This window comes from Eptatretus burgeri, chromosome 15, assembly GCF_056783735.1.
Source record: "Eptatretus burgeri isolate ZD-2024b chromosome 15, Ebu_testis_v1, whole genome shotgun sequence".
Lineage (NCBI taxonomy): Eukaryota > Metazoa > Chordata > Myxini > Myxiniformes > Myxinidae > Eptatretus > Eptatretus burgeri.
The window spans coordinates 41,020,872-41,032,887 of NC_140975.1; the positions used below are offsets into that span (position 1 = coordinate 41,020,872).

Here is a 12,016-nt window from a genome sequence, read left to right on the forward strand (position 1 = left end):
GCTGTTCTCAGAGCGTGAGCCGGAGGAATACCTCGACTTACCGATCAAGGTTATCAGCAAAGCAAAACAAACAAACAAACAAACAAAACGTGTGAAAACGCTGATTAAAACACATTGTAACAAAGCGACAACCTTAACCGCATTTGTTGCCTATTCGATTGTCATTGTTGACACAATATCTCATGTTTTTCATTATGAAAGAAAATGTTAATTTCACGTTTGCCCTTAAAATGTGTTTTTGCCATCTTAACAAATGTATAATTATAAACGTATATCTCACGCGTTCCGCTCTTCAAATGACCGTTTGCCCAAACACATGATTAAATTGTAAAATCATGTGAAGATTATCATTATTTTTATTATTATTATGTGAGGCAAGTCGGTGTTCTTGTCTCTGAATTATCAACTTTTGGCTCGGCGTTCAATTCCGTCCAGTCGAATGCGATTGAAGCTGCTGTTTAGGTGCAGCATCGCAGAGGGTGCAGCATCATGGAGACACCCTCCTCCGTAAGATAGGTGGTTGGTTCGTGGGCAGCACCAAGTTGCTGGTTGCATCATTACTGGGGAGTGGTAATGCCGCTGATGCGGTGCCCCGCCCCTTCAGTTTTCGGCAAGAAATTGTAATTTGTTTCAGGGTGCCGGTGATAACTCTGCTCATCTTCATGAAAGACACCGTGGCATGTTAAACGTCACCAACAAACAGTGCTGGTAGACTGGTCCTTCCGTTGGACGGCAAAACACCAGGGTGACAGTTTATAGCTGGGTAAACAAGGACAACAACAAGGAAATCCAACACAGGTGGAGGCCATTCAGCCCATCATGCCTGCGTGAACACCACACCAACCCAAGATCATTTTAATTAATGAAAGAAAGAAAAAATTGTACTTTTTTTTTTCTTTTCTTCCCATCGGAGAGGGAGGCATGGGCTTGGTTAAAAACACACATCAACCACACAACCCCCCTTAACAAGACCCCCACCAACAGCACTCCATACACAATCACCCATCAATACTCAAACTACCGAAAAGTCTTATCAACATCCCCATACCCCTCTATCTCCATAACTTCCAGGTACCTGTCTAATTCTAATTTGAACTTAACTACTTTTTCTGCTGCCACTACCATTCCAGGGAGACCATTCCATGCATTAACTACTCTCTGAGTGAAAGTCCCCAACCTTACTACCATCTTTACTCTTCTCTCCTTTACTCTCAAGCTATGGCCCCTGGATCTGTCACTGTCTACTCTGTTGAATAATTCATCTTCACTTATTTTATCTGTACCTTTCATTATCTTAAATATCTCTATCATATCTCATCGCAACCGCCTTCTTTCTAGTGAATAAAGCCCTGTCTCCTTCAATTCAATTCAAACTCGGGCTGGACAGCTCAAAGGTGAGTGTGCATACCCCTAGGCCGAAACTATTCTGTCAGCTGCAGGTTAAGTATGGTTAAGTATGCTCTCTCCTAAGTATGGAGGTTAAATATCCATGTAATATTTTGCATCATGTGGTGTTTGGACTTGCATCTTAGGAATTTCCTTCGGGGATTGAGCATAAAGTTAACCTCTATCCCTTGGCAGGACCATCCCTGATATAAAACAGCGATGTTGACTCGATTTGTTGCAAGTCTCTCATGGGAAATGAATAATGTGAGGCCGTGAGGGGAGGTCAGAAAGTTCTATGAATGAGATACAGAACAGTCCAAACATGTCCAAACATTTATTATTTGCAATGTAAGAGTAAGTATTGTGACATGGAAAAGTATGGGGAGATCAATAACTCAATGTGTTAAGAATAATATGGACTGTGATCGAGTAGGATAAATTTTTCTTTTGTATCAAGGAATCAGTTAGAGGTAAGTTGTCTTGCCAAACGTGCACTGATGAGGTAGTGAGCATTCATTATAGAGCAGGATAGGCTAGAATTGTTGTGTAAAACCTGTAACAGGTGAGGCCAGGTGGAGGATTTGTGACCAAAGGCACAAAGGAACATGGAAAGTGCACCGCGTTTGTAAAGGACATCACATGGGCTGTTTGGCGAGAGGACTGTAGACCATGGTGGTGAAGTGAGCTGTGGAGTCCTGGAGCATGGCGTGGTTGCCAAAACGATTGCGCCACCCTGGAGAAGTGGGTGGCCAATGAGAGAAACCTGCCGTGCATGAGCGCGGTCCCAGATATGGAAAGGGCGGTCCCAGAGATGGAAAGAGCTGTGGCTGTGTATGCACTCCTCAGTTTTTTTATTTTTATTTATTTGATACAATGTCGAGGCTCGTATGAGAGCGAGCACACATAATGTACAACAAGGGGAGCAAGAGACAAGAAGGGGGGGGGGAGGGAAGGAAAAAAACAGTGGGGAACAGAGACATGAGATCTGTGGAAGGAAGAGGGATGGGGCGGGGTACACGGGGTAAACCAGGTGGACACTACAGGGACTTTCAGGAAGGAAAGCAGGGAATTTGAAGGTTTGGGGTGGAATGGGGGTAGAAAATATTGTGGTTTTGGTTGGGGGAAGATGAGAGAAGGTGGTAAAAACTGTTTTGAAGACCAGTTTGAGTCTGACTGACTTCTGCATAGATAACATCTCTCTTGCTCTCTCTCGCTTTCTCACTCTCTGTTCCGTTCCCCTCAATGGGAAGGAACTTTTGGAGAGATGTTGGTGTTGTGTCCACCATCATCGTTCTGCAATGCTCCTCATCGCAACCTGCCATCCTGCACGACCTGAGCCTGCTCAAATCAGCATCATGGTGGACCAAGAGACTAACTCGTGCCTGTCATAAGTCCTCACCTGCCTCTTTGGTTCTCGTGAGAGTCTGGTTTTGGTGCCATTATTTGTGGTTAGGCCTTATTTCTCCACTGTGGAAGATTGTGCGTCCCATCATCCCTGTTTGTGTCTGTCGACCGCCAGATCTGTTCCATTATGTATTGTCCATCTTGTCCACCCTGATTCCTATATGCTCTTTTTATTGTAACCATTTTAATTGTAAAGAAATGCTTCTGCCTTTTACATGTGAACATCGCCAGTTTCAGATTTGTTTGAACGAACCTTGAGGGATTTTGAATTGATAAATTAATACAGTAATAATAAGAACACAGTCGCTTCTAATGTGGACATGTAACCCAGGTTGTTATTATTTTGTTTTTTTGCCTATACAGAGCTGTCAGTTGCCTACATACCTAAATAAAGGTATGCGTCAGAAGAACGTGTTTCATGCTTGGAACAAGATCGCCTGAAGGGCAGGTACTCTGCTAGTATATATAATTGATAATAAATGTCGAAATTGATTCCTAAATACACCTCATTACACTTAAAAAAATATTTTTTAATGTGTCTTTGAGTCTTTAGACCTCTGAGTATCATGTTTGTAGAACTTGTTGAATGTTATTTAGAATAACATGGCAGAACTCAGTGGTAGCCTTGTGTTTCCTTGTGTTTGCAAAGCATGGGAAGAGTAGAGGATGCAAGACCAGAAAGGAGGCGGTAGAAGACAAAGATCACCGACTTGTCTGCGATGGCGAAGTGATAAGCCCATACACTCAGCTTCATTGTGGGAGTTTCAATTAATTTTAATGGCCTTCATTCTCTGCAGTGTCAAGCTGAGCAAGGTATGAGGCAGAGGAGCCAGCCCAGAGGGGAGAGCAGTACTCCATCAATCTGCGGATGAAGGCCTTATCGGTGGAAAGGAGTTCACATGTGTCAAGGAAGAACTTTGTATGATGGAAGATGCCATCAGCAACTGGCTTTGGAGGCCAATGTTGAAATGTGTTTTTTCCAAGAAAAAGCATGGCTGATGGTGAGGACCCAGGAGATTGAATGACTGAACTTCGTTGAGGTTTGTTTAGAAAGTAGATAGGAGGGTTTGTCAGACCATCCTTTCAGAGACAGAGACATTTGTTAGGATTGAAAGACATGTATCAAGTGTTTGCCAAGATTGTGATTTTCTTCTCAAGGTCTGAAGAGAGGTAAGAGGCTGCAGCCCGCCTATCTAAAGGACGACGGATATCACAGCAAAGGGTGGAGTCATCAGTAAATATATAAAGAGGATTTCCATAGAGTTGGAGAGATCATTGATTAAGATCAGGAATAGGACTGGGCCCAGAACACTGCCTTGGGCCACTCCAGCCTAAACAGGGAGTGGAGATGAAAGGATTCCGTTGAGAGCCACATTTTTGCTGCGAGAGTAGAGAAAGTCAGTTTGCCATGTGTGGGGTTCACCTTGGATGCCATAGGCTGAGAGTTTGGTGAGTAAGGCAGGATGCCAGATTGTATGAAAAGCATGAGATATGTCCAAGCAAACAGCCCTGATCTCATGTCTGACATTGAGGGCCTCCATCCATTGTTAGGTGAATAAAAGCAGCATGTCCAAGGTAAAGTGATCTGGTCTGAAACCAAACAGGCGATCTGAGACGAGGCTATTGGAGAAAAGAAAGGATTTCATATCAACTGTGATAATGAATTCCATGACTTTGCTGATAATTAGAAGTAACCTTTTATGTTGTGCAGTGATGTTGGTGGATTTCCAAGCAGATGGAAGATGACCAAGTGTAAATGACAGGGTGAAAAGGGCAGAGAGAGTAGATTTTTAGGATATGTGATTTTAGGATTTTAGGATATGTAGATTTTTAGGATAATTTTTAGGATTGGTCCAGTAGCAGGGTCAGAGTCAATGGTTGAAAGAAACAGGTGCAAAAGTACATCGTTAATTATTAGCTTTCCAACAGTACCATTTTTATTATTCTACGACAGCAGGAACCCTTTAGACTGAAGTGTGACATGTACACACACACACACACACACACACACACACACACACACACACACACACACACACACACACACACACACACACACACACACACACACACACACACACACGGATGGACGCTATTCTTTTCAGTAATAGATTATATGTCCAAATGAACTCATGAATTGGACTAAGTTTTGTGTGGATGAGGTATATGTTATTTGAAGGCTCATATTTCTTTTTACCTGGTGAGAATAGGTTTATGGAAATGTGATATGGGTGTGCTGATCCAAATAACCTCTTACTTTATATTCATGTTTATCTAAGAACGAGGTTCATGGATGAAGAAGGTGACATCGAGGGTATGAACTGACAGTGGAGCAACGGCTTAACTCTTGGACATGATGAGCAGCGGAACGATTGAACAGGAATGTAGGAGGGTAGCAGCCTGCAAGTAAGAGGGTTGGGTTAGGAAAGGTTAAATGGGGGTAATAAATAGATTGTAAGTAAGTATAGGGGATGACGTGAAATGGTGATGCTGCTTGAAGCCCTGGAGGGAAGAGTGCGATAGCGCGGCCTCTGGAAGGCAGCTCTATATAACTGCCTTCCATTCTCATAAAGCACTTCCTTGGAATGTGTTATGTATACTAATGGTAATTTATTTACTCGTGTATGGAGCAACTCAGTTCATTGTACATCTTATGTGTCGAATGCCTGCTGTGTTTTGTTTTATCCAAGAAAGCTCGACATTTGTCCATTATGCCTGTGCTAGATCCACACCCCACAGCCCCAACCAAATAATCCAATCTACGAACACACTCACCCTCCCAGGCACCAATCCCACCCACACCCGCATCACAATCCTAATCCGATCCGACATCCACTCAATAGGAAGGGGAAAGGCGAACAGCAGGGGGTGGTGGCATGCGTGAAGAGGTACATCACAGACAGGATATCAACAAAAATGTATGGGTTTTCTTTTTGGTTTAAAAAAAAAAAATGTTGGATGGGTGGGGGAAGGCAGTTAGGTTTGGTTGGATTAACGCGGATGACATGTTGATGCTTGATGACATCCACAACTCAGAAAATCAATATCTTACGATACTTAGACAGTAAAAAGCACACGCAACACCCACAGATCACCCAATTCAATTACAGTCTACCTTCCATTTCCACCTGTACCCATGAGTCTGTTATCTTACAGTAGTGAAGTTAAGAGCCAAGATTATCATAAAGCAATTTCTCAAAATATTTATTTGTCAATTTTAATTTCTTTTTGAGCAGGCTAAATAGGACTTGTACAGGATAAAAGCTGACCAAAATAACTCGGCGTAAGCCGCCCAGCTTAACACTGGTTTTACTAAACGGGGCGACTCGTCGCAGAATGCCTCGTCCTTTTGAGGGATCAATTGCCCCTAAAAGTGTCGAGGTGATGATGTCAAACATGTATTTGCAAACTGCTATATCCATTCTTTAAAAAATTCCAATCTTGCATTGTTGGTTGACTGGTTAAAAACAAGCCGGTCTGGTATTACCATTGAAGATAACTACATGTGGAAAAATATAATCTTGGCTCAGCCACAATAAGCTGGGTCAGCATGAATCATGAAACGAGCAGCAAAGGTTGGAGAATGAATAATGTGTTCCTTATAAACGCTTCAGAGTTGTAGTTTCTTGGTGTTGGGGAAATGAACAAAGGATTATGGCATTGGTTTTGTCTGGCAATGTCATTCCATCATTATGTCTATACACTGGACAGAGCGTTGGAACTTCCGAAACAGTCTCACGGAAAGGCTAATGCTGTGTGGTTTTTCCATAGCCATCCCAGCAGTCAGTCAAGGCAAGAATTTGTAATTTGTTCCAGTGTGCCGGTGACAAGTCCCCTAATCTTCATCGGTAGATGCCGCGGGGTCTTCGACGTGTACGGACAAATGCAGACAGACAGTCCCCATCTTAACATCCATCTGAGGGATGGCACAGTCAATGCAGAAAGGCCTTCACTTGCCTGCAAATTACCAATACGACGGTTTTATGGTCTGGTCGAGAATCAAACCCAGACCAGCCAGTTCAGAGGTATGTGCACTACCTCTGCACCATCCTGACAGATGTCAGGTCAACAAGGGCTTAACCTGCGCACCTGCAAGAGCTTAAGAGCCATACCCTTCAGGCTGGTCCCATCAAACCTTTTCTCAAGTCAGTGTCACAGGTACATGGCCCTTGTAATTGTGCCTAAGACACGTGATTTAAGAGATACGTATTAGAAAAGAGCACTTTATGATAATAGCCTTTCAGTTAGCCTTAGGTAAAGATGGTGGCTTTGTTGGTAGCAGCGACGTAACAGTGAGATACGTGCTTGGCATACAGAGGGAGAAATGAAGAAAGAAAGGGAACGACAGAAAAAAGGGACAGCGAGATGGTGAGACTTGAGCACACAGGCAGAAACAGCGAGAAGTGGTGATAGGGAAGTGACAAATGTACGTTGGCAATTTACTGCAGACATTTTTTGTTTTTAATGAGCATTCATTAATTTTGCGATGTCTTTTTCTTGTCACCACAGACAGGTATCAGTGATGGCTTTCAATAAATACACAATAGCAGTTCCCTGCTCTCTGGCGATATTACTCAGAGTAAGCTTGTACCTTGTGCTGACTTGGTCAAACGAGATGCATTCTGGTTTGCTCGAATCTCTCGGGGACAACTGCATGGACAGCTCGTTCCAATCTCCAACCATCCTTCACTTGCACTCAATGTCTGCATGCACTAAACTACCCATACATGCTGCACACTTCAAAATGGGTCAGACAACGTGGGTCTGATTTTGCAGTTGAATTTGGATAAAAACCCATTGCAGCCATATCACAGATGACCAAAGCTATTTCAGACTGTGACCTTTTCCACCCTCCATCTGTATGTACAATTCTCGAGGGTTCTATCAGAATCCCTCAAAGTGCCTTCAGGTTCATTTGAAGTGTGCAGCACACGCCAAAGCACAAACTATGGCAGAACGACACGAAACGGTCTCTCGTATTTCTCATCCAGTGGTAATTTCTTTTATACTCAGCAAGCGTGAAAATCTTGAAATACCATCGCCCTGCGCGCACTGCAGGACTTAGTGGCGTCCCACCGCCAGACCACTGAACCAGCAAAGCCATTCTTGGCGGCCCGAATGTCAAGTTGGTGCAGTGCTGGCGACGCGTTGCAAGGCCATGCATTCTTATAGTCCAATAATTTCTCTTTCCCTTTTCCTGGATATAGCTGCCTCACCCACAAACTAATCTTTGTCTCTTAAATGCTGCTCACTATATGTTTGAATACATGCATGTGGTATTTAATTCAGCAGCAAGAACTGCTGTCATTCAATTGCACCCCAGTGAGAGTTTGGCATCTCAGGGCATAAATTATGATCTTTGTGTTAAGATCTTCTGGCTATGTTGTATACCTGCTCTTGGAGATGGTGAAGACCTTACGGTCTCTCCTGAGCCCGAGATAGGTGTACCTCTGGGTTTTCCCATTCTGTGTGGATTGGTATACCCAGAGGTGCACCTATCTATGGTTAAAAAGGTCTTCCGGTCTTTTATTGTAGTTTATTGCGTAAAATTGTGTTTAAAGGCCATCGAAGGATTAGCTGAGGTGGATGATATTGAAAATGGTTGCAGAAAAGCAAGGCTATCAAGGTTAAGAGCTTATATCGAAGGTGAGCGACATCAAAAATACAGTATGGGAGAAAGTGCGAGTAATTTCAAAACTGTGGCTGCGTGTGTCCAGACAACTGATGCGTGTAACCAACCTTACTTGCTCTGGAAATACCAATTGGAGAGATCCATTGGTTTTGACGTTGATTCAGGGAAGCTGCGACGGTGCAGCACTTTACAATGGATCATTTGATCTACAATTGAAAAACCACCAAATTTTCCTATAAACTCAACACCAAACAGCAACGCTCCAGCTGTGTACGATACCACAGGTCTGTATGGCGATGGCATCGGAAAAACTACATGGGGAAGACTTGTAGCAAAAGAATTGCATGATTGCAGACAAGTCGTATAGCTTGATGATGTGGTGCTTCCTTATGACACCATGCCAAATGGCAGTTTTCTAATTAGATTCGATTCTGCCAAATGAGATTGTTCAAAGGAAAGTGGTTGCTGTGAACACCTGTGCAGCAAGCCAACCCAGCTCAGCACAAAAACCCATTGAGTTATGTAGCACATACTCTTTGAGAAGGTTATCCCGAAAATAGAGATGGGTTCCCCATTTGATGGAGCAAGCATCTCCGTATGCTGGGATGTCTGCCGCAGGGAACAACCAGGACATGAATAAATCCTGGGACTAAACAAGGCAGCGGTGCTCATTGCAACACCAGGGCTGCATGAAATGCTGCAGCATGGGACAGCATGCAGGTTTGGCATCCTTCAGCAGACAGTAATTGCCAATCCACCACTGATCAGATAGGTTGGCTCACTAATTGCGCCTTTGTCTTATAAGGTTGTGACTTACCGATTACATGCATGTGTCTGTTAATACTTCCCATGATTTATTTTGCAAACATAGAAAAGAAGGCATTGTAAACAAGAAGTTTGTTCAGCTGATCAAGATCAGGTTATTTAGACTTTAGCAAACTATCACAAAGATTGTTTACAGGTGTAGCAAAAACTAACGTGGATGTACACCACGGCAATGTTGAGCCTCATGGCAACATTTCCCTTTTTGTGGTCAGGTTATCCTCAATCTCATGTTCTCGAGCACTCTCATGTTGTCGTCTTATTTATTTATTTTCTGTGATTTTCAGATGTACACAAACATACACCGACGTAGAGAGAATTGCCTTGCTGGGGGATAGAGGGGTGGGGGGGGGGTGGTTTGTGCCCATGACATTTTCCTGGGTACCCCCAGCAAGTTTGAAAAATTTGGTGGAGATTTGCCAGGGGTGTGGAATTGTATAGAAATCAAAGAAATGGCTTCACACGGACATACATACATATATACATACATACATGAACATGCACAAAATCAACTCGCTCTTATGTATACGGATAGTGGACAAAATAAATCAAAACACCAGTGTACACGGGCCGTACAACTTATATGCAAAGTATGGGGCTGCCACAAATATGTGACCAGCGTTTGAAATATGCATATCTCTTCCCGGCAGTCCTCTGATCGTCTGTATATCGGCAGGCTGCAGCTCGAGTCCAGTATTAAGAGCTGGCATGGCCGGAAGAGGAGACCTCAGTGACTTCAAAAGGGATGTAATTGTTGGTGCGGGTTTGGGAGGCTCTTCAGTGACAAATGCTGCAGAAATGGTTAACGTGTCACAAGGAATTGTCTCAAAGGTGATGCCATTCTTGAAAAAGGAAGGAAAGACCTCATTGAAGGGCAATAATGGGTGGAATCGCATATTCGACAAGCGTGATGTATGGGCATTTGTCCGGACAGCGAGGCAAAATAGGAGAGCAATAGCGGACAAACTGTCTGTGAAATTCATCGTGGGTCATGGGTATCCTGCATCATCAAATGGTCAGAAGGGAACTTCGCAGGGCGGTCGCGATGCATAAATCGCTCATAACATCTGGCAATGCCAGTTTGCGGATCCAGTGGTGCAAAAAGCATATGAAATGGACTGCCGAGCAGTGGAGGAACTTGGTATGGTCTGTTGAGTTGTCCATCACCATGTTCTCAACAAATGGACGTGTGCACGTATGGCAACAGCTCAGGGAGCTCTACACCGTCAAGTACCTGGTTCCAGCATTAAAAGGTTCTGGCGGTTCCATATTGGTATGGGAGTACATATTCCTGGTATGGCCTGCGTCCACTCATCCATTTGAAGGCAGGGTCGATGCAGCATGATGCATTACCATCCTGAGCGATCATCTGCATCCCATAGCCTTGTATTAGCTTAGTGGTTAGGGTGGCTGGCCACGAGTTGATCTGGCCATGATCTTCGGGTCATGAGTTTGAGCCCCGTTGGCTGCTGAATGAACACCAGGTTGGGTTGACCCAGCCTGTCATCCTTCCGAGGTCGGTGAAATGAGTACCAGTGTACTGGTAGAGGGGCACAGCATCAGTGGCACAGCCATGCTTCCAAGAAATGATAGCTACCCTGCAGCCAAGATGCCATATGCAAGAACTGCACCCTATGATTTTTCCCTGCTGGGAGGGGTGTGTTTTAGGATGCTCCAGTTCACAAGGCATGTGTTGTCAAAGGGTGGTTTGAGGAGCATGAGGACGAAGTTACCTATCTCCAATGGCCCTCCCAATCGTCGGACCTCAATCCCATAGAGCACTTGTGGGATTGTCTGGGGAGGCACCAAAAACAGCGGTTTCCACCTCCATCAAACTAACGTGAATTGGAGGACTTCCTTGTGGAAGATTGGTGTCACATTCCTGCAGAACAGTTCCAGACCCAGACCCTCCATGCCATACTACGCCTTATCCATGCCATCCTGAATGTACGTGATGGCCCAACACCATACTAATTGACATTCTGTTGGTGTTTCCAAATCTTTGTTTGTCCAACTGATGAGTTTCCATGATGTCACTTCTGTGTGGCAGAGACTCAGAAGGAAGTGACGTCATTGGAAACTCCATTCCTGCACCTTCCGTGCATATAATAAATAAATGTCATTTTCTGTGTGTGCAACACCAATCATGCCAAAACGACTGAGCTAATTGCCACCAAACTTGACACATGGACCAAGTTCGACCTCGTGGTGAACATGGGCTACTTGGTTTCATCTGTAGTTGCCGGGGTTTGGGAGGGAATGTCAAAGAAAATTCTATATGTAAATGTGCATCGTATAGGGCCACCTGATGGTGGTGGTGGCAGAAGGTATTACAAATCATTTGTGGAGACGACTTGCATTTTTGCACTGTACACGTTCCCAGAGAGTGAGAATCCCTAAAGCCAACCTCCACTAATCAGGGGAAGGGAGGGGCGTGGGATTCTGGAGGGAGAGGGGTGGGGTGGGAGGAGGCAGGGGGAGGGGTTGGATGAGTGAGGGGAAGGGGTGGGAGGAGGGAGGGACCCGGCGTTGCCCGGAAATGCCAGGCACTCCTGCAAGTACCCAATAAATCGACGAGCCCATAGTATATTGCAAAACTTTTCACTGGTTGGTTAATGGTGAGTCGTATACATTCATGAGTGAGTTATATAGGTTAAGTTATGCTAAGTTAACCAATGAGCCTGGTGTTGGCGCAGTGGTTAGGGCAGTGGCTTGGGATCCAAAAGGTACTGAGTTCAAGCCCCGTTGGGCCACTGAATTAATACACCAGGG

The 12,016-nt window shown here is 44.3% G+C and overlaps 1 long non-coding RNA gene across 2 annotated transcripts in view; it reads left to right on the top strand.

The window, feature by feature from the left end:
- Positions 1–12,016, top strand: part of LOC147012027 (uncharacterized) — a 37,659-nt gene that overhangs the window by 1,555 nt on the left and 24,088 nt on the right. The window contains exons 2-3 of one of the 2 annotated variants that reach the window (XR_015051894.1): positions 3,154–3,238; positions 5,070–8,126. This is a non-coding gene — a long non-coding RNA (uncharacterized LOC147012027). Of the gene's footprint in view, positions 1–3,153; positions 3,239–5,069; positions 8,127–12,016 lie in introns of those variants that run through there. The other variant, XR_015051893.1, reaches the window with a different exon arrangement.